Below are 23,484 nucleotides of genomic sequence, written 5' to 3'. Positions count from 1 at the left end.
AAATTGCATTAATAGTCACAGATGGTCGCACAAGCCCGTCGTCCTTAAGTAGCACAAAAGTGCCTTCACCGCTTTATGGGCCGACGGGCTATGGGGGCGGTGTTCCAACAGCACCTGCACAGAAAGCGGCCGATTGTCCAGTTTTTGAAAAGCTTTGGCAAGTTCTTGTCTCTCAGGGGTTTGAGGTTACCGCCATGGATCAGGTTTGGATTTGGGTGCGATAAAAAAAGAGGAACACGACATGGCAGCTTTAGATCTATAACAACAAAAAGTAAATGATACGTAGAATCTGCTCAGGGAGTTATCTGAATGATATGCATAAGCATTTCGTAGTAACGACGTGGTGTTGAGTGATCGTGCGCCGGTGAGTTTGCGAGAACGACCGCGAAAGTGTCGGGAAACGGAGACGCGCGGCTTCAACACCGAACTGTTAAGCTAGACCTGCACGAGACGACGCAGAAGAGGCGAGTATAGGAGCAATGTTCACTCGCGTTATAGAGAGCCCGCAGCGGATGTGGAAGTCGGGTGAAATGATGACGAGGGACATGTACGAAAAGAAGTAAACGTGTGCAGCCTTCCCTGGAACGTCGGCATCGGGCGGCGTCGGCACGGCGTCGTTCCTCTTGTTTGTTGCGGTTCGGCAGCGCGTTGCTGTAGTGTCCCCGCTTTGCGCAGCGTCGTTCATTTGTCTGGGGTGTAATCTGTATTCACGCTGATGCCCTGCGTTCCTGCGTTTCCGTTCTTCTTCGCTAAGCCGCTGCGGTCGTGTTTGGCGTCGTTACCGGTAAATGCGACAGCGCTGCGGCGAAACGAACTTCTGCGGAAGGCGCCGCAACATGAATTGACGAGACAAACAAACCACTGCCGGTGGCGGCTGAGGACGTTCCGATACGAAGCCACGGCTGCTCCGCAGTTCTCGCACAGAGTTCTGGTGAGTGCCCGACGGGGCCGCGGAGACGCGCCAGTGCCACCGCTCGCGCGATCGTCCTCGTCATCGTCTTCCACAGCTGGCTGTCTCTGTCTCGAAAGCGATCGTCTTAAGCTAAGGTGTGACGGACGGACGGTTTTCTCGTTGAGTAACTGTAGAAGTGCTTAGGCATTTGCCGCAAATTGCCGGTAGTGCATTGTTTTTAGAGCGCTGAAATGATCATGTATATCTCATGTTGCTAAAAAGAAAGGTTAGGCAATACAAACTGACAGTTTAGTTTGACTCGTGTGTACATAACTGCCAAGCACTCGAGCAAATGTTCGGAGACGCAGGGAGGGCGAGGGTTGACGCTGCTTTCCCGAGCTAACAGCTGTCGCTGAGCAACAGCGGTTATCCGTCGAAATATGAAGCCTAAAAGAATTTCTGGCGAATCGTATACAAAAGGAGGGGGGGGGGGGAGGTGCATTGCTTATATAACCCAGCCGAGGACTTTTGTCAGAACGCGCTTGCAGTTGACAAGTGGGTTGAAGTTTCACAACTCCCACCTACAGTCAAAATTTTTTCTCCTTCTCTCTTTCATCCCCCGAAAAATTCGAAGTTCTAGTTCCCTCTTTCTCCTTTCGCCTGTCGATGACACTTCCCCGCACTCTTTGCAATTCTTCGGCACCGTTACCCACGCTAGCGGCTGGAGTGGGCCTCGTCGTGTAACATGTTCTGCGTTGGCTTCGCGACGAAGAGATTAAACGCAAATAAAGGAATAAAAAAATTAACCGGGTTCTATGTGCACACACTTCGCGTGAATCGAAGCCGTCGTACAACCGCAGCTTCTTTCGCGACTTTCGGAACGTGGGCGGCACGTTCCACAATGTCGTCAGAAGCACAGCGCTGCTGTGTAGCCTGCAGCTGCAAAGTGATTCTGACGCATTCGTCAGCACTATATCATCATTTTTTTCATTTGCACAAATATATTTTTTTTCCATAGGAGGCATGCATTGCGTTCACTGTTTCTATATATGACCCCCGGTAGCCGGAGCTTCTGCGGTAAACTAATTCGGTTGAGAAATCAACAAATACTAAATTTTTCTTTTATGTTTTTCAAAGCGAAGACGCTTGGCGACTACTCAACGCCCCCATATAATAAAGCTAGAGTATTGCGAGAGAATCGCGCTTCACGCAGCAAAGCATTTGTGGTGTCGAGTAGATTTCCAACAGTTGTACAGCAATGAAATCAAGACCGATCAAATCAGGTCACTTTTACTTACTTAATCACTTCTATGTGAACTACAGTTTGGAAATGGACGCTACAGCGACAGGCTTGCATTAGGCAGCTTGACATAGGCCCCAGCAATCGCGATAAGGCAGGAGTTAACACATCGCCGTCAACAGACCGCGCGTTCCAGCTAACGTTATCTAAGCTGTTCAAAAAAAAAAGAATAATATTGGTGCAACATGCAGTTCCAAGAGCTACAGTGTTCAGTCGTCAAGTCCCTAGGGTCGAAATTGTATCTAGAACCGAGTTTTTTAAATCTATTTTCTTTTCTTCGAACAACTTGGCTAACGTTACCAGAGACAAACTCGACAGAAATTACGAAGGAATTTAGTGCAAAAGCATATTATGAAGGATAATAAAGAGACAGAGAGTTGAATATTAAAGAGTGTAGTGCACATCAACGGAGAATTTCCGGAGAACGGTGTGAGAGATCGTTTTGCTGCTCGCTTTTGTTGGGGAAGGGTTTTTTTTTTGTTTCTTTCTCATACATTTTTTTGCACACTCTCCAGCAGCACTCACTGCGTCGTCGCCGCAGACTGTCGTAGTTGTAACACTCAATAAGTGTCCGCATGTTGTCGTGCCGGGCACAAAACAATGTTTATAATCGATCAAAGGAAGGGAATGTGGACGAGCTCATAAACCGCGTTCTTGCCAAAAACGACGTAAAACTTTTGGTTTGTGCTGTTTAAGGGCTTTGCATGAGAGATGTTGATTAAGAGGCTTTCGTGGCTAGCGAAGCTGTTTGTCAGGACTCACCGCTTTTTCTGTTATTAAGATGTTGTTAGGTGTATTTCTCAGAATCCTGCAAAGATTCTCGGAGTCACTGACATGGTCACAAGCAATGACAACTAGGCTTTCGCATGTATTGTTCGGCTCCATTGTCAGTTGTCCCTTCTTGCCGCCTACGCTCTGGGTCAAACCCCTCATAACACCGCAGGCGCAGCAGGCCGGCGTCCAAACCATGCATAATGTAATGTTAACCAGTATAACTATGGAACAGCTTTGTCCCAATATTGTGTTTTGCGCAATCTACTTTGTGACAACGGACGGCAATTGCAGCGTCATGAAGACGGTTTTCTTTTATTGCCACTGCCAATTGTGCGGATACTCAAGACTCATTTGCACCATCGCCGTTCTATAGCGCCTACTGATATCAGCGACGAATGTGCGGCACGAAGTATAAGAACCTCTATATACTACCTAGAAGCAAATCTGGCGCTGGTGCGCTGTTGTATGCATGAAAAAGCCGGTGTATGGTAATTTCGGATTGGGCATCATTCACGGAGAGTCAGGACACTAACACAGACCTGGCTATCGTCACAAACATCCAACAAAGAAGTATTCGAAGCCCAACAACATTTGTGCACCAATCAGTGTGACCGTTGTATTAGACTAAGTGGCGGCGTGCTTATCGCAGTGGCTGACAGGCTCAATTCGTATCACATTCCTCTTTCTTCCGGTTTAGAAGCAGTCGGTGCAGGAATTGGTACCAACCACCGCGATGTTATTTTTTCCGTATGTTATAGGCCACCGAGCGCTTCCTCTACGTTACGATCAGCGCTGATGGTCATAACCTGCTTAATACCATCGTAACATTGTTTCGACACTCACCAGTTTTCTTAATGGGAGATTTCAATTACCCCAGCATAAACCGGTCCTACCTGTACCTACTGTATCCGACTCACCCAGTGATAGCAAGGCATTTCTCGATTTGTGTTTCGATTTCCATCTTACTCAGCTGATTACTCTCCCAACTCGGACTGCAGCAACCAGTGCTAACATCCTCGAATTAGTTTTCACTACCGCTCCGGATCTTGTTAATTATTTAAGGGTTTTTGCCAGGGCTTACTGATGATTGTTTTATTGATTTCCAGCTTAAAGAAAACGTCAACACTCATAACAGCAAACAAAAGTACATTCGAGACTACAGTAATGCCGTCTACACATCAATGAAAGCACAACAGAAGAATATATGCCGCACATTTCCACTAGGGGCGTTGAACAGAACTGGTCGCTTTTAAAAATAAAGGTAATGAATTAGTAGAAAATACATACCCCTGCGCGGTTTAATGCATCTCTAAAACGCGTCATGAACAGGAAGAAGCGGCTCTTTCGCCAAGCTAAAAAACGTAATACAACTGATATCTGATGTGCGTATTAGCAGGCTGCTCCCCTGCTTTAAAACGCAGTCAAAGAAACTAAACGTGTCTTCTTTTATAATATACGTGCAACTCTGCTGACTCAAAAAAACTACAATATTTTCGAAATTTGTCAAGGGTGCCGAATGTAACACAAGAACTTTAACTGATGTAGGTGATGCTGTTGTTCCGCAGGAAGAATATTGTTCTGTACTCAATGAAGTGTTTTCTAAATCATTTTTGAATAACGTGTAGCCCTGTAATTCTTCATCTAAAGTTGTCAAGATGACTTTTCCTCAGATGGAGCCCTTGTTATTCGATAACGATGGTGTCAGAACTTGATTCCTAAATTAAAAATTTCGTCGTCGTCAGGAATAGATGACATTAACTCCAAGTTATTGAGTAATAAGGAACTGTACTCAGCTATAATCTCTTGCAACATCTTTTCGCAGACTATTCTGTCGTGCTAATTACCAAAGAATATTAAGATCGGCAAGGTGGTTCCATTATGTATTTCTGGCGACGTGCATTGACCTTTAAATTACAGGCCAATTTCTCTATCAAGATAGCCATGCAAAATTCTAGAGCACCTAATGTACTCTATTCTCATTAACTTCCTAGAAACAAATTGCTTCTTTTCATCTTGTCAGCATCGGTCCCGTAAATCGTTTTCCTGGGGTACTCATGTTATTTAATTTACCCATGACATCTGCGCCGCGTTAGATAATAGATTTCCAATCGACACCATCATCTTAGATTTTATCTAAAGCATTTGATCTCGTCTCTCACGATATAGTTTGTATAAAATTAAATACCCTCAACATTGACAGTAATATTATCTCATGGATTGAAAACTTCTTATTCAAGAGAACACAATTTGTCTCTGCTAACAATTTGACTCTTCGCTTTGTCCTGTCAGTTTCGGGGTTCCGCAAGCTTCTGTTTGTCAGACCCTTGATTCTTCTGATTTATATTATTGATTGGTACGTGTAGCGTCCTCCATCAGGTTATTTGCAGACGATTGTGTCATGTACAGGGTAATGTAATCGAATTCTGACATTAGAAAATGACAATCGGATTTAGCCAAGGTATCTAACTGCTGCACCACTTGGAAAATGCGACTTAACAGCCAAAAGTGCTAACTAATGAGGATTCCCGCAATATTGATTCGTCTAAACTATCCAATTATCACTTTATGAGCTCTGTACTCGGAGAAGACACTTCCTATAAATACGTAGGCATCCACATAACATCCAATTTTTTCTGGCAAACATACATAAATCAAACGATTAACAGGGCTAACCGCACGCTTGCTTACCATCGTTGCAACTTTTTTATGGTCCCCGCTAATTTGAAGCTGCTTCTTTACAAAGCACTAATACGTCCTAAGCTTGAATATGCCTCTCATGTCTGGGACCCTGGCCTAGATTACTTAACAAATGCAATAGAATCTATACAAAATCGTAGCGCACGTTTCATACTTACTAACTATTCTCGGCCATCAAACGTAACATCTATGAAGGCTACTTAAAATATCCCTCTCCTCCCATCCCGTAGGAAGTTAGCACAAATAAAAAGTGAACTTTTTTCTGAACCTGCCTACATATTATCTCGTACTGACCATCGCCATAAATTGAGCGTTCCACATTGTCACATGAACCTTTCTTTTTATTAATTTATTCCTAAAATTACCAAAGAATCAAATCATCTACCGGCCTCAATTGTTAACATAACCGATACGTCGGCTTTTAGGACTACTTTTGAACAATACTTTTGTTAATCTGCATTTGCATTGTTAATCTGTTAATCACTTCTGTAATGCCTTGGGGCCTTGAAGCTACAATAAAGAAATAAATAATAAGACGCGCCTGGCTAACGCCATTCCTTCTGTCAAAATGGTTAATTTCGGAGTGAAACAGCATGTAAAGAGTTCTTTTGCCTTCAATAAATGCGAAGCGTTTCTTGGCGAACATTTGCTACTCTGACACCATCTATCTATCTATCTATCTATCTATCTATCTATCTATCTATCTATCTATCTATCTATCTATCTATCTATCTATCTATCTATCTATCTATCTGTCTATCTGTCTGTCTGTCTGTCTGTCTGTCTGTCTGTCTGTCTGTCTGTCTGTCTGTCTGTCTGTCTGTCTGTCTGTCTGTCTGTCTGTCTGTCTGTCTGTCTGTCTGTCTGTCTGTCTGTCTGTCTGTCTGTCTGTCTGTCTGTCTGTCTGTCTGTCTGTCTGTCTGTCTGTCTGTCTGTCTGTCTGTCTGTCTGTCTGTCTGTCTGTCTGTCTGTCTGTCTGTCTGTCTGTCTGTCTGTCTGTCTGTCTGTCTGTCTGTCTGTCTGTCTGTCTGTCTGTCTACATCTTGGTGCTCTCATGGTCATTCCGTTAACTTGGCATGTACCAAAATTGGCATCGTATGACAAGAGTGAATGATGAACATAAATGATAGTTCATGACATTCGTGTCATGGTCTATATTTATGTCACTCACTCACACTGTACATATGACCATCAGCTGTTGACTAAGGCGACCATGTCAAGACCTATCATTTGTGTTCGTCATACACTCGTGTCGTACTATGTCAATTTTGGTATTTACCAAGTTAATGAAACTACCATGAGACATGACATCACATGAATGTCATGACATGCGTGTCATGTAGGTCATGAAACAGTCACCTATGTCTTGGTATGTACCAAAACAGTACAAATATGTAGGAAATAGTATGACAAGAGTGGATGACGAATAAAAATTGTAGGTCATCACATGAATGTCATGACATGCGGGTCATATAGGTCATAAAACAGCCGCCTGCGTCTTGGTGGGTCCATGGTCGTTTTGTTAACTCTATAGGCCCCCCGAACACTCCTTCGCATAACATCGAATTCCACAGGGCGTTATGTCTGCCAGGTTTTATTGAAGAAAACCATGACTTGTTTTATTGTGAGGACTTGTCATCGGGTGTACAACAATATGAAGCGTATAGCTACATTGGCGTTTGACATCGTGAAAGCGGGTTACGCGCGAGCATATTGGATCTATTCCCTTTTTGTGCATTGCGTGTAAAATGCTTTAAAAATACTTTTATTGTGTCTGAGTGAGTCGTTTCTTTTTCAAGGCTTATTTTTATGTTATACGTTTCATTACCGTTTTTCGATTTTTTATAAATTGTAAAGTGCCATCATGAAGGATGGTGAGGAACTGTAAGGAAATGCACAGTCTATTATTTCAAGCAATTTGGTAATAGTACTATTCCCACCATAGAGTTATCCCTTCCTCCTCGTCTTCCTCTTCTGGAGTGATCCTGGGCACAACAAGCCCGCACCTTTTTTTGGATTTGTTCAGCTCTTGCCTGGCGAATGCTACGTATATAAAAAAAGAAACAAGGCCACCGCATCACCTCCGCTTCTTGTTTATACGTCACGAGAGTCGGATGGTCACGGCGTATGGGGGAGCGCTGCAATTTCACAACGCGGCTCTCGTGAAAACAAATTTACTCCGTTGCTGCAACGCTAAAGCGGCATCGCCTGGAGCTTTTTCTTGGTTTTTTTTGTGGAGCATGGTGCACCGTAAACGCGATTGCTTTTCAATGGTTGTGCGTGGTTCTTCGTACATGGAAGTGCAACGACTCCTGGCTTTTGTTGCGCGCCAAATTGCATGTCCAGTTATGACGCAGGACCAAGTGTCTGAGTGCACAAGTTCCATCTGACCCCAGCGATATGGGCAGCATGGGGCAGAGCTGTTTCTAGGAAGAACTTCTCGCCAACGAAGTGCACAGTGGGGTCCGCATTTCTTGTCTCTGTTGTATTTCCGGGTTTGCAGACGAATAGGTTTCGTCAGCATGGTGCGCAGTGCATCCGTGCACGCGTGCACATTAGATGGGTCTATGCACATGTCGACGCGCTTGTAAATTCTACATTTTGGTCGAGCTTCAGATTTGCAAGGGCTTTTTTTATTCCACCTTTGTGAAAGGGATTTCTTGCCATCCTGTTACTTGAAGACGACATCGTACATGGACGACAAGACAGGAAAAGTGGTCGAAGATACATTGAAAAGCTTTCGTCTCAAGTAAACTGCAGTTCGGAGCTCGTTTCCCAGTTTGCCCTGCCTATTGATCGCGCCTGCAAGCCTGCGTTCGAGAAGTGCCACGTGCCAAAAGAGCGCGCTTGGAAGCCGCATCTTCGCAAAAAGCAATAATGCTTTCACAGCAAGCCCAAGCGGAAGAGGCAAGGAAAATCTGGTTGGTAGTTTTGCGGAGTTGCTGAATGCCTTGCCAAGCTTTCAGAGTTCGGACTTCTGGACAGTAATTAACAAGGGCTCCAGTGTTTTCTTTTTGGACTTGTCACTTCAATCTACTCCTGCAGTCCGCACTTCGGTGATCGTGTCCACAGACCTGCCCGTCGAAGTATCTTTTGGTGACAAGGGTGTGAGGAAGTGTGGTGAAGGGTTAGTTAGTGAAAAACTGTGCGACTTGAGACATTTGAACAGTGTGTTAAAGATCATCGAACGGACACACATGGATATCAGCACTGATCATTCTGTAAAGGCCAGTCATCTATACTGACATTAGTTTCGGCGTAGCTAGAGGGAGTAAGTGGAAAACATTTCGCATGCGAGTTGCAAGAATGACATTTGGAAATACTTAAATTCTTCAAGAATCAAGTTGATCTTGTTTTGAATAATGCTGTTCGACATCCCCCCGATTTATTGATTTTTGCTAGCCTTTTGTTCACAATTTCGCCTCATGCATACAGATTCTTGAGAACGTCGATGAAGCTTAAGATGCCGCAGCCTAATACGATCAGAAGACTGTTGATCGTACGATGTAAACCCTGTAACGAAACAGCAGGAATCTCGCTTTCTTTCCTATGCGAAGCGTTTTGGAAGCACATTTAAGGAGCATGAAAAGACTGTAACGTTAATGAGTGATCAGGTCCACCTTCAATAATTTCTTGATTGCAAGGCTTGCATTGTTACTGGTACTGCAGTAAATTCATTGACTGCAGCAAAAACTGCCATCGTATTTATGATAGAGAGCCTGCTTTCTTCAAACAAGGATGTTGTACGCATTCTTCCTGTGGCACAAACTGAGGCTAACAAACTTCTTCCGTAGTGCTTAGGCAGTAACATATTCAAGAAGCACAAACCCCAGATTTTCTCTCTCGCAGCCTTTCTCACTTGCGCCTGCGCAGAAACGTCCAGCGCCGCGACAGACGCCACGCGCCGCTGTATCTACCAGCAAACGTAAAAAAGCAACCCGGCACGTCCGTACGCACACAGAACCCGAAACAACTTCTCAATGAGGCCAACTCAGCGTGGTATCGCCCACCCTGCTCCTCCGCGACGCTTCGGCCCCTTTCTTCTTGCTCGCGTCGCTCAACATTCCCTAGACTTTCCACTAGGTAGCGTTGCTTGGCCGCGCTCCCGGCGTGCCCTAGGGCGCCTCAGCCACGCTTCTCCGTACAGGGTGGCGACACGTCTGATTACTGACACGCCTATTATTTCGGAACACGTAAAGGCGCGCTGGGACGGACAGGGCAAATTTAGGTTCTGCGAGCGCTGACCGTGTAAAAATGTCTATTTCAGGCAGTTTGTACGATTACGTGCATTGCTGTATTTGCATCCAATGTTAAAAGCGGAGGTTGAACGCTCACTGTAAATCAATACTAGAATGAGTTTGAGTCCTGCAGGTAATTAGTGGTTTTTGCCGCGCTTTCACTTACGCTAACAAACTTGCTTCAAACACTAAGTTCACGAATATGGGGCACACTAAATGTTGGAGAGGTTGTCCTTCCGAAACACTCTCGCTGGTTTTCGCCGTAAAGCTTTACCTGCATTGTGCCGTGAAAACATACAAGACAAAACAAAGTAAATAGTACGACAGCGTTGCCGATAGCTGAAGGTAGTGTATTTATCGAGATACAAATCATGCGTGCGAAAGGTGACAATGATAAAGAACACGTGGTCGGAAACAGTCTTACATTAGAAGAGACACGCTATTCGAGTGTCCAAAGGCAAGGTTGACGTAGCGGTTTCGATCACGACCGTGGCTGCCAAACGTCAAACGTGGCAAAATGCAAAAACGCACATGCAGTTGGGTTTTGGTGAACATTACAGAAGCGCACGTTGTCAAACTCATTTCGAAGTCCCTCACTAAACATAAAAATCAGTTCGTGGATTTGGCCTAGAAAGCGCGGAATTTATTCTCTTAAATAAATGCGAAGCAAACGCGTTATAAATACAATGCCTAAGCATTTTTTTAAACACATGCGCCTTATGCAATACTGGGCTGACGCGCGGCGGAGGTGAAGCACGCGTTAAGCACTTCGTATACGAGGGCTGATCCCGAAGATTGTGCAATGGCGGGTCGACCCATGGCACAGGTACAGTTCGCCATTAAGTGGCCCACATACACAGCTTCCCTGTTCATCCTTTTTCACAGAGTGCAAAGCGCGGAGTTCTTTTTTTTTTGACTCTCATGAAGCGCCTTCTTCCCGAAAACGACGTTCAACATTGCATTCGTGCTATTTAAGGGCTTTGGATGGAAGATGTTGAGCTAAGAGGCTTTCGTTGCTGGTGAAGCAGTTCGTCAAAGCAGCACCACTTTTCGTGTCAATAAGATTTTGTCGATGTATTTCCCAAAATCGTACAAAGATTCCCGGAGTAAGTGATGCGGTTACAAGCAATGACATGTAGGCATTTGCTTGTAATGTTCGGCTCCAATGAAAATTGGAAACTCTGTTGCTCATTGTTCGTGGCTCGAACCCCGTAACACCGTAGGCGCAGCAGCCCGGTGTCTACACCAACATATGCTTATCTCATGCCGACGTTCACTACAGTCGAACAGCCTTACAACGAATGCTTCCGCAATGTAATAACCAGTATAGCGATGGAACAACTCAGTCCAGATATTATGTTTGGCGCAATGTACTGTCACACAACAGACGGCAATTTGAGGCGTCATGAAAGCGGTTTTGTTTTATTGCTACAGTCAATTGTACGGATACTTAAGACACATTTACAACCATAGCCGTTGTATGCGCTATTCTGCTATTAGTGACGCATGCGCGGCGCGCACTATAAGAACCTATGTAAACTACCTTGAAGCAAATCTGGCGCTGGTGCGCTGTTGTATGCTTGAACAGGCCGGTATATGGTAATTTCAGATTGACATCGTTCATTGAGTGTCAGGACACCTGGATGTCACTTGAACACATACCTGGCTATCGTCACAAATATCCAACAAAGAAGTATTCGAATGCCAACAACATTATTGCATCTATCAGTGTGAGCATGGTACTAGACTAAATGGGTCGTGCTTATCGCAGTGGCTGACAGGCGCTATTCGTTTCACATTCCTCTTTCTTCCGGTTTTGAAGCGGTCTGCGCAGGAATCGGAACCGACCACAACGATGTTATTTTTTGTGTTGGTCATAGGTCACCGAGCGCTTCCTCTACGTTAGGTTTAGCGCTGATTTTCATGACCTGCTTAATACCATCGTTAACATGGTTTACACTCGCTAACTTTCTTAATGATAGATTTTAATTACCCTAACATAGACTGGTCCTATCCTGTACCAACTGTGTCTGACTCCTCCCGTGATAGCGAGGCATTTCTCTATCTGTGTTTCTATTACCATCTTACTCAGCTTATAACTCAACCAACTCGAGCTACAGCAACCAGTGTCAAAATTCTCTACTTAATTTTGAGTACCGCTCGCGACCTTGTTATTTCTTTAAATATTTTGCCAAGGCCTGGCGATCATTGTTTTATTCATTTCAAGCTTAAAGGAAAAGTCAATCGTCCTCATAGCGAAGGAAAATACATTCGAGAGTGTAGTAAAGCCGACTACGCATCAATGAACACACAACTTGAAGTTTTTGTAGAAAAATATATGCCAGACTTTTATATTCGAAGCGCTGGAGAAAACTGCTAGCTTTTTAATAATAAGGTTATGAATTAGTACAAAAAAACATGCTCCTCCGAGGTACTTGGTTTAACGATCGATCAGCGCGGTTTAATGCATCTCTAAAACGTGTCTTGTACAGGAAGAAGCAATGGTTTCTCGAAGCTAAAAAACGTAATACAACTGATAGCTGTATTACATTTTTTAGCTTGGCGAAGCAGCCGCTATTACATATTACGCATATTAGCAGGTTGCTTCACTGTTTAAAAACGCAGTCAAAGAAACCGAACGCATCCTCTTTTACAGTACACTTCCATCTCTGCTATCCTGAAAACGCTACAACATTTTGGAAATTTGTCAAGGGTTCCGAATGTAACCCAATATCGTTAACTGATATAGACGGTGCGGTTCTTCCGCACGATGAATATTGTTCTGTACTCAATTAAGTGTCGCATTGCCGCCAGGAAATGGTATCATGCTGATAACGCGCATGCCGTTCGTTACTGGAAAGTAACGGGCTCGCAGCGTTAGAGAAAGGAAACGCATCAAGGCAGATGACGATTTATTGTTGTGTGGCAGAAGGGGCACTCCAAAGGGTGTAAACTGTTCCTAGAATGTACATAACGAGGGTCTCAAATCCGGCATCATTGATGCCTTCAGGTCGCATGTGTGGCCTTATTGACCGGTTGCCTTCACCCCAAAAAAAGATCACGTTCTCGTGACACCTGCGGAAGAAAGGATGTGCCACATCCTCCACCAAGGTCTCTGAGTGGTGGCGCTGGCTAACACTCCCAGGGTTCTACTAGGAAACATAAATACCCAAGAAAGTGGATGGGGAAAAGGCGCCGCGGTACCTCGATTGGTAGAGCATCGCACCCGAAATGCGAAGGTTGTGGGATCGTTCCCCACCTGCAGCAGGTTGTTTTTTCGTCCACTTACATTTCCATCAATTCAGCGTTTCTTTATTGCAGTTATTAAGCACAAGTAATTCCCTCTATGTTGTCCTTGGTGTCTGTGTTTGTTGGCTTCTTATGATAGGGAAAGGAGAAGTTATTTAAGCGCAAGCTTTAGGGGGGAGGGGGGGCGAGCTAGGCAGTCTAGAGTCTACGAGCTGAGCCTGCAATCTACTGAAAATCGTCAAGAGGCTAGTGCCGTCATGTGTCGCCACGGCCGCCTAGCCGGGTCTGAACTGCGAGTTTACTAGTTGGCATAAGAGACGACAAACCAACGTCTGCAACGAAGCTCACGGCAGTTCCCCTCAAGTTAGCTCAACCTGCTCGAGGGAAGACGTCAGACCTAGACTCCCGGGAAACCCTGCCCTGCAATCGCATCACCGCAACGAGATCGGCTAGCCAGAGTCTTCGGGAAAGCTCTGCCGTCGACTCCACGTTTGATGGGCCCGCTGCTGCTGCCAGGTCTTGCGTATGCCGTCATTTGTGTTCTTTTGGACTCTAATTGGTGGACCACCGTTAAGTGTGTTTTGTGTAGTGTTAATTAATTTATTTATTTATTTCGAAATACGGCAGGCCAATGTGGTGGCCCAAGCAGGTGTGGGTTACATCCAACATGAATGTGCAATGCAACAGACAACAAAAAAGCAAGCAAGAAAGAAATAAAGCTTAAGAGAGAAGGTAACACTCCAACTCAGCGAGAAAATTATTGGAACCAAAAATATCAGACGGCAAAGAATTCCATTCTTCCACAGTTCTTGGAAAATAACTGAATTTGAAAGCTTTTGATCGGGCAAAGATTGGGGTTAGTGCAAATTCATGGCCATTGCGTGTGCGTCGTGTTGTTAAGGGTTTTATACTGTCAGGCAGATCTATTTTTATGTTACCAAACATACAATTATAAAGAAATGAAAGGCGACTAAATTTTCTGCGGGCTTCTAGCGTAGAAATTCAGTTTAATTGCATTAGGTTGGATGGGGAATCAAGTCTACGATATTTGCCAAATATAAACCTAACAGCATTTCTGTTAATACGTTGAAGTTGCATGATATCTTTCTTTAAATAGGGATCCCAAATGATAGAAGCATACTCAAGCTTAGAACGAACACACGTATTATAAGCTAAAAGCTTTGTTTGCGAGGGTGCGAATTTCAGCTTTCTTTTAAGGAACCATTATTTAGGTAGTGCAGATGCGCAGATATCAGAAATGTGGGTTGATCAAGTTAAGTTGCTTGTGAGGGTGTCACCTAAGTACTTATATTTGCCTACAATCGAGATACTATTGTTTCTAAGGGTATAACAGAACTGGCTCGGATTTAGTTTCCTGGTGATACGAAGTAGTACTGTTTTCTAAGTATTTAGTTGCATGCCCCATTTTTGACACCAGTCGTCAATAACATTCAGTGCAAGTTGCAATTCAATGTGATCTCTGTGGGATACAATTTGTTTAAAAATGGTACAATCATCCGTGAACAAACGTACAGACACATTTTCGGGAATAACATCAACCAAGTCATTAACATAAATTAATTTCTGCTGTTGCTGTTAACTGTTCGTTGTATTCATGTGTATTCATCATTGATCTAAATTCAGTGCATACGTTTTAGTGTTCTTGTGTTTTCTGTGTTTCTTTTAATCTTTGTGTCATTGTCAGTCGATAAATATTTTTTTTTCTGTCTTTCTCCCGACTCTGACTCCTTCGCTGTGTTCGCTTGAGTAAGGAACGACCAACCGGCTTGTATACCCCGTCGACGACTTCGCGCCGACGGCGAACGGGTGACAAGCCGTGACATCTCCATATGTTTGTACTATAGGCGTATGGGCCTATAGCATGTGGCATTAACAGGCGTCGGACTGCGCTTCTTTCTATTATGCGATAAGATAGCGGTAAAATCGGCCGATTGGCCACGATAGAATGGTGTGATTCTGACTGTACTGTCGATAGTCAATCACCGATGGTACTATCAATAGTGCACCATTAGAATCAATGGTACTGTCGAGCTCCCTATTTCAATTAAAAAAATTCAAATATTGTGTATTACGTGCCAAAAACACAATCTGATTATGAGGCATGCAGTAGTGGGGGGACTTCGGAAATTTGGACCACCTGGGATTATTTAACGTGCACTTAATCTAAGTACACGGGTGTTTTCGCATTTCGCCCCCATCGCAATGCGGGTGCGCCGTGGCCTGGAATCGATCCCGCGACCTCGTGTTTATCAGCCCAACACCACAGCCACTAAGCAACCGCGGCGTATCCACTATATCGATAATGTTAAATCACTCGAACTATCACACGCAACCAATTTTACATAAAGCTGGTGACGTTTCCTTGTGCGCAATTGCATTTAGTGAACGTAAGTGGTGGCAAGTTATCGCAAAATTTCCGGTAATATCCTTTGCCGAGGATTTCAAACATATTCATAACACCCCCTATGGCGAACTGTCTTAACGCTATCGTTGGTAATATTGATAGTTCTACTACTGGCAGTTTTTGGTGCACAATCGATAGCTTCACAGCGAAATATTGTAATGCCATCGATAGCGAGTTTACCGCTGGTTTTGCAGCACTACAACGTCCTCCTTGAGAGTTCTCGTGTGCCACCGTTATTGGATCAGGTTTGATTTGAATGGGATGAAAAAGAGGAAAGTTACGCGGAATAAAAGTACGATAAATCTGGAAAGTTGGGGTAACTGCACGATATGGCAGCTTTATTTCTACAAAAAATAAAGGATAAGTAGAATCTTCTGAGGAAGTTATCAGAATGATGCGTAAGCATTTCGTAGTAACGACGTGGTATTGAGTGGTAGTGTGCATGTGTGTTTGCGAGAACGACCGCGAAAGAATCGGGAAACGGAGACGTGCGGCTTCAACGCCGAACCGTTAATCGAGACCTGCACGAGACGACGCAGAAGAGGCGAGTATAGGAACAATGTTAACTCGTGTTGGAGAGAGCCTGCTCTCTGGACGTCGGCTGAAATGATGACGAGGGAGATGTACGAAAAGAAGGAAATGCGTGCAGCCTTCCCTGGAACGTCGGTATCGGGCGGCGTCGGCGCGGCGTCGTTCCTCGTGGTTGTTGCGTTTCAGCAGCGTGTTGCTGTAGTCTCTCCGCTTTGCGCAGCATCGTTCATTTTTGTTTCTGGCGTAATCTGTATCCACGCTGATACTCTGCGTGCCTGCATTTCCGTTCTTCTTCGCTAAGCCGCTGCGGTCGTGTTTGGCGTCATTACCGGCAAATGCGACCGCGCTGGGGCGAGAGGGACTGCTGCGGACGGTGCCGCAACGTGAATTGATGAGACAAGCAGACTATACTGCCGGTGGCGGCGCCAGGTGCGCTGATGACGTTCCGATACGAAGCCACGGCTGCTCCACAGTTCTGGCACAGAGTTCTGGTGCGTACCTGACGCGGCCGCAGAGACGCGCCAGTGTCACTGCTAGCGCGATCGTCCTCGTCGTCGTCTTCCACAGCTGGCTGTCTCTGTCTTGAAAGCGATCGTCTTAAGCTAAGGTGGGACGTACGGATGGTTTTCTCGTTGAGTAACCGTTGAAATGCTTACGGCATTTAAATGAAAAGAAAGAAACTGCTGGTAGTGCGTTGCTTTTAGTTAGTGCAGAAATGATCGTGTCTGTGTCTTGCTGCTAAAAAAAAAGGTTAGTCAATACAAACTGGCAGTTCTGTTTAACTTATCTGTACAAAGCTGCCAAGCACACGTGGAAACGTTCGGAGACGCAGGGAGGGGGAGGGTTGACTTTGCTTTCCAGAGCTGCCTCTGTCACTGAGCCACAGCGGTTATCCGTCGAAATATGAAGCCTAAAAGAATTTCTGGCTAAACGTATACAAAAAGAGGGGGGGGGGGGGCGGGGGGAGGTGCATTGCTTACATAGCCCAGCCGAGGAATTTTATCAGAACGCGCTTGCAGTTGACGAGCGGGTTGAAGTTTCACAACTCCCACCTACAGTCAAAACTTTTTCTCCTTTCTTTCTTTCATGCCCCGCAAAATTCGAAATTCAAGTTCGCTCTTTCTCATTTTCGCCTGTCGATGACACTTCCCCGCACTCTTTGCAATTCTTCGGCACCTTTACCCACGCTACCGGCTGGAGTGGGCCTCGTCGCGTAACATGTTCTGCGTTGGCTTAGCGACGAAGAGATTAAACGCAAATAAAAGAGAATAAAAAAAATTAACGAGGTTCTATGTGCACACACTTCGCGTGAATCGAAGCCGTTGAACAGCCGCAGCTTCTTTCGCGACTTTCGGAACGTGGGCGGCATGTTCCACAATGTCGTCAGAAGCACAACGGTGCTGTGCAGCCTGCAGCTGCAAAGTTATTGTGACACATTCTTCAGCACTATGTCCTCATTTTTTTTTTAATTTGCACAAATATATGTTTTTTTCCATAGGAGACATGCATTGCGTTCACTGTTTCTATATATGACCCCCGGTAGCCGGAGCTTCTGCGGTAAACTAATTCGGTTGAGAAATCAACAAATGCTAAATTTTTCTTTTACGTTTTTCAAAGCGAAAACGCTTGGCGACTACACAAAGCCCCCATATAGTAAAGATAGATTATCGCCAGAGAATTGCGCTTCACGTAGCGAAGCATTTGCGGTGTCGAGTAGATTTCCAACAGTTGTGCAGCAATGAAATCAAGACCAATCAAATCAGGTCACTTTTATTTACTTAATCACTTCTATGCGAACTACAGTTTGGAAATAGACGGTAGAGCGACAGGCTTGCATTAAGCAGCTTGACATAGGCCCCAGCAACCGCGATAAGGCAGGAGTTAACACATCGCCGTCAACAGACCGCGCGTTCCAGCTAACGTTATCTAAGCTGTTCAAAAAAAAAAAATATTGGTGCAACATGCAGTTTCAAGAGCTACAGTGTTCAGTCGTCAAGTCCCTAGGGTCGATATTGTATCTAGAACCGAGTTTCTTAAATCTATTTTCTTTTCTTCGAACAACTTGGCTAACGTTACCAGAGACAAACTAGACAGAAATTACGAAGGAATTTAGTGCAAAAGCATATTATGAAGGATAATAAAGAGACAAAGAGTTGAATATTAAAGAGTGTAGTACACATAAACCAAGAATTTCCGGAGAACGGTGTGAGAGATCGTTTTGCTGCTCGCGTTTGTTGGGGAAGGTTTTTTATGCGAAGCATATTACGAGGGCTCAACCCAGCTCCTCAGGCGCGGCGGTGACCATGAAATCACGTGACACCGTGACGTCACGACAGAGGAGAAGTGGCTTTGGCTCAACTCTTGCAAGACGGGCTGGGTGGGAATCGAACCAGGGTCTCCGGAGTGTGGGACGGAGACGCTACCACTGAGCCACGAGTACAACGCTTCAAAGCGGTACAAAAGCGCCTCTAGTGAATGCGGTGTTGCCTTAGAAACGCGCTGTTTCTAAGGCGTGCGTCTCTTGCTCAGGCGCACATTTCGTTGCCGCGCCGAACGCTGCTTTGCTCGACGCTCACCGCGTCCAATGCGGGGCGCGTAGTCGCTGCCCTGTAGCCCATTGTCTTACACCCCTTGGCGGGTCGACGGGAACGCTGTCGCGTTCCACTCTTGAAGGCGAAGAAGTAATGCATGAGTTGTTTCTTCGTCTAGCCGAACCAAATATAGCCAAGCAACAGCAGTTCACCAGGCTAAACAGTGGTTCAACAACTAAAATAAAGGCTACTATGTTTCGCATCCTGGGCTTAACCTTACCTAAGCCACAGCCATTTTTTTTGTTTCTTTCTCATACATTTTTTTTTTGGCACGCTCTCCAGCAGCACTCACTGCGTCGTCGCCGCAGACTGTCGTAGTTGTAACACTCAATAAGTGTCCGCATGTTGTCGTGCCGGGCATAAAACAATGTTTATAATCGATCAAAGCAAGGGAATGTAGACGAGCTCATAAACCGCGTTCTTGCCAAAAACGACGTAAAACATTGGGTTTGTGCTCATTAAGGGCTTTGCATTGGAGATGTCGAGTTAAGAGCCTTTCGCAGCTAGCGAAGCTGTTTGCCAGGACTCCACCGCTTTTCCTGTTAATAAGATTTTGTGAGATCTATTTCTCAGAATCCTGCAAAGACTTTCGGAGCGACTGACGTGGTTACAAGCAATGACAAATAGGCTTTCGCATGTAATGCTCGGCTCCATTGGCAATCGGTGGGCTTCCACACGTGAGCTCTGGGTCGAACCCCTCATAACACCGCAGGCGCTGCAGGCCGGCGTCCAAACCATGCATAATGTAATATTAACCAGTATAACGATGGAACAGCTTTGTCCCAATATTGCGTTTTGCGCAGTCTACTGTGTGACAACAGACGGCGATTGCAGCGTCATGAAGACGGTTTTCTTTTATTGCCACTGCCAATTGTGCGGATACTCAAGACTCATTTGCACCATCGCCGTTCTATAGCGCCGTACTGATATCAACGACGAATGTGCGGCACGAAGTATAAGAACCTCTATATACTATCTAGAAGCAAATCTGGCACTCGTGCGCTGTTGTATGCATGACGAAGCCGGTGTAGGGTAATTTCGGATTGGGCATCGTTCACGGAGAGTCAGGGCACTAACACAGACCTGGCTATCGTCACAAATATCCAAAAAAGAAGTATTCGAAGCCCAACAACATTTCTGCACCTATCACTGTGACCGTTGTATTAGACTAAGTGGCGGCGGGCTTATCGCAGTGGCTGACAGGCTCAATTCGTATGACATTCCTCTTTCTTCCGGTTTAGAAGCAGTCTGTGCAGGAATTGGTACCAACCACCGCGATGTTATTTTTTCCGTATGTTATAGGCCACCGAGCGCTTCCTCTACGTTACGTTCAGCGCTGATGGTCATGACCTGCTTAATACCATCGTAACATGGTTTCGACACTCACCAGTTTTCTTATTGGGACGTTTCAGTTACCCCAGCATAAACCATTCCTACCTGTACCTACTGTGTCCGACTCACCCAGTGATAGCAAGGCATTTCTCGATTTGTGTTTCGATTTCGATCTTACTCAGCTGATAACTTTCCCAACTCGAACTGCAGCAACCAGTGCTAACATCCTCGAATTAGTTTTCACTACCGCTCCGGATCTTGTTAATTATTTAAGTATTTTTGCCAGGACTTACTGATCATTGTTTTATTGATTTCCAGCTTAAAGAAAACGTCAACACTCATAACAGCAAACAAAAGTACATTCGAGACTACAGTAAAGCCGTCTACGCATCAATGAAAGCACAACAGAAGAATATATGCCGCACATTTCCACTACGGGCATTGAACAGAACTGGTCACTTTTAAAAATTAAGGTAATGAATTAGTAGAAAATACATACCCCTGCGCGGTTTAATGCATCTCTAAAACGCGTCATGAACAGGAAGAAGCGGCTCTTTCGCCAAGCTAAAAAACGTAATACAACTGATATCTGGTGTGCGTATTAGCAGGCTGCTCCCCTGCTTTAAAACGCAGTCAGAGAAACTAAACGTGTCTTCTTTTATAATACACTTGCAACTCTGCTGGCTCAAAAAAACTACAATATTTTCGAAATTTGTCAAGGGTGCCGAATGTAACACAAAAACGTTAACTGATGTAGGTGATACTGTTGTTCCGCAGGAACAATATTGTTCTGTACTCAATGAAGCGTTTTCTAAATCATTTTTGAGTAACGTGTTGCCCTGTAATTCTTCATTTAAAGTTGTCAAGATGACTTTTCCTCAGATGGAGCCCTTGTTAATCGATAACGATGGTGTCAGAACTTGATTCCTAAATTAAAAATTTCGTCGTCGTCAGGAATAGATGACAATAACTCCAAGTTATTGAGTAATAAGGAACTGTACTCGGCTATAATCTCTTGCAACATCTTTTCGCAGACTATTCTGTCGTGCTAATTACAAAGAATATTAAGGTCGGCAAGGTGGTTCCATAATGTATTTCTAGCGACGTGCATTGACCTTTAAATTACAGGCCAATTTCTCTATCAAGATAGCCATGCAAAATTCTAGAGCACCTAATGTACTCTATTCTCATTAACTTCCTAGAAACAAATTGCTTCTTTTCATCTTGTCAGCATCGGTCCCGTAAATCGTTTTCCTGGGGTACTCTTGTTATTTAATTTACCCATGACATCTGCACCGCGTTAGATAATAGATTTCCAATCAACACCATCATCTTAGACTTTTCTAAAGCATTTGATCTCGTCTCTCACGATATAGTTTGTATAAAATTAAATAGCCTCAACATTGAGTGTTATATTATCTCATGGATTGAAAACTTCTTATTCAAGAGAACACAATTTGTCTCTGCTAACAATTTTGACTCTTCGCTTTGTCCTGTCAGTTTCGAGGTTCCGCAAGCTTCCGTTTGTCAGACACTTGATTTTTCTAATTTATATTATGGATTTGTACGTGTAGCGACCTCCATCAGGTTATTTGCAGACGATTGTGTCATTTACAGAGCAATGTAATTGAATTCTGACATCAGAAAATTACAATCTGATTTAGCCAAGGTATCTAACTGCTGCACCACTTGGAAAATGCGACTTAACAGCCAAAAGTGCTAACTTATGAGGATTCCCGCAATACTAGCTGCTTCGTCTAAACTATCCAATTATCACTTTATGAACTCTGTACGCGGAGAAGACACTTCCTATAAATACGTAGGCATCCACATAACATCCAATTTTATCTGGCAAACATACATAAATCAAACGATTAACAAGGCTAACCGCACGCTTGCTTACCATCGTTGCAACTTTTTTATGGTCCCCGCTAATTTGAACCTGCTTCTTTACAAAACACTAATACGTCCTAAGCTTGAACATGTCTCTCATGTCTGGGACCCTGGCCTAGATTACTTAACAAATGCAATAGAATCTATACAAAATCGTAGCGCACGTTTCATACTTACTAACTATTCTCGGCCATCAAACGTAACATCTATGAAGGCTACTTTAAATCTCCCTCTCCTCTCATCCCGTAGGAAGTTAGCACAAATAAAAAGTGAACTTTTCTCTCAACCTGCCTACACATTATCTCGTACTGAACATCGCCATAAATTGAGCGTTCCACATTGTCGCACGAACCTTTCTTTTTATTCATTTATTCCTAGAATTACCAAGAATAGAATCATCTGCCAGCGTCTATCTATCTATCTATCTATCTATCTATCTATCTATCTATCTATCTATCTATCTATCTATCTATCTATCTATCTATCTATCTATCTATCTATCTATCTATCTATCTATTTATCTATCTATCTATCTATCTATCTATCTATCTATCTATCTATCTATCTATCTATCTATCTATCTATCTATCTATCTATCTATCTATCCATCTATCCATCTATCCATCTATCCATCTATCTATCTATCTATCTATCTATCTATCTATCTATCTATCTATCTATCTATCTATCTATCTATCTATCTATCTATCTATCTATCTATTGGTGCTCTGATGGTCGTTTGGTTAACTTGGCATGTACGAAAGATTGGCATGGTATTAGAAGAGTGAATGACAAACATAAATGGTAGTTCATGACATTCATGTCATGGTCTATCATTTATGTCACTTGCTCACACTCTACATATGACCATCAGCTTCTGGCTAACGTGACCATGTCATGACCTATCATTTAGATTCGTCATACACTCTTGACATACTATGCCAATTCTGGTACATTCCACGTTAACGAAACGACTATGAGACACGACAAATGTGGTGATCTATCATTTATGTTCGTCATACACTCGTGTCATAATACGCCAATTTTGGTATATGCCAAGTTAATAAAACGAACATGAGACATGACATCACATGAATGTCATGACATGCGTGTCATGTAGGTCATGAAACAGTCGCCTATGTCTTGGTATGTACCGAAATAGTAAATATGTACCAAATAGTATGACAAGAGTGTATGGCGAATAAAAAGTGTAGGTCATCACATGAATATCATGACGTGGGGGCCGCGTAGCTCATGAAACAGCCGCCTGCGTCTTGGTGGTCTCATGGTCATTTTGTTAACTCTATAGGCCGTCCGCACACTTCTTCGCATAACATCGAATTCCACAGGGCGTGATGTCTGCCAGGTTTTATTGCAGAAAACCATGACTTGTTTTATCGTGAGGACTTGTGATTGGGTGTACAACAATATGAAGCGTACAAGCTACAGTGACGTTTCACATCGTGAAAGCGGGTTACGCGCAAGCGTATCGGATCTATTCCCTTGTTGTGCATTGCGTGTAAAGTGCTTTAAAAATACTTTGATTGTGTCTAAGTGTGTCG

At 44.0% G+C, this 23,484-nt stretch overlaps 1 pseudogene; it reads left to right on the top strand.

The window, feature by feature from the left end:
• LOC139055785 (uncharacterized) overlaps nucleotides 1–23,484 on the top strand; it is a 96,045-nt pseudogene that overhangs the window by 36,159 nt on the left and 36,402 nt on the right.

This window comes from Dermacentor albipictus, chromosome 2 (assembly GCF_038994185.2).
Source record: "Dermacentor albipictus isolate Rhodes 1998 colony chromosome 2, USDA_Dalb.pri_finalv2, whole genome shotgun sequence".
NCBI classification, from domain to species: domain Eukaryota; kingdom Metazoa; phylum Arthropoda; class Arachnida; order Ixodida; family Ixodidae; genus Dermacentor; species Dermacentor albipictus.
The sequence above is the reverse complement of the archived record's forward strand: the minus strand, read 5'-3'. Positions and strand labels throughout refer to the sequence as shown.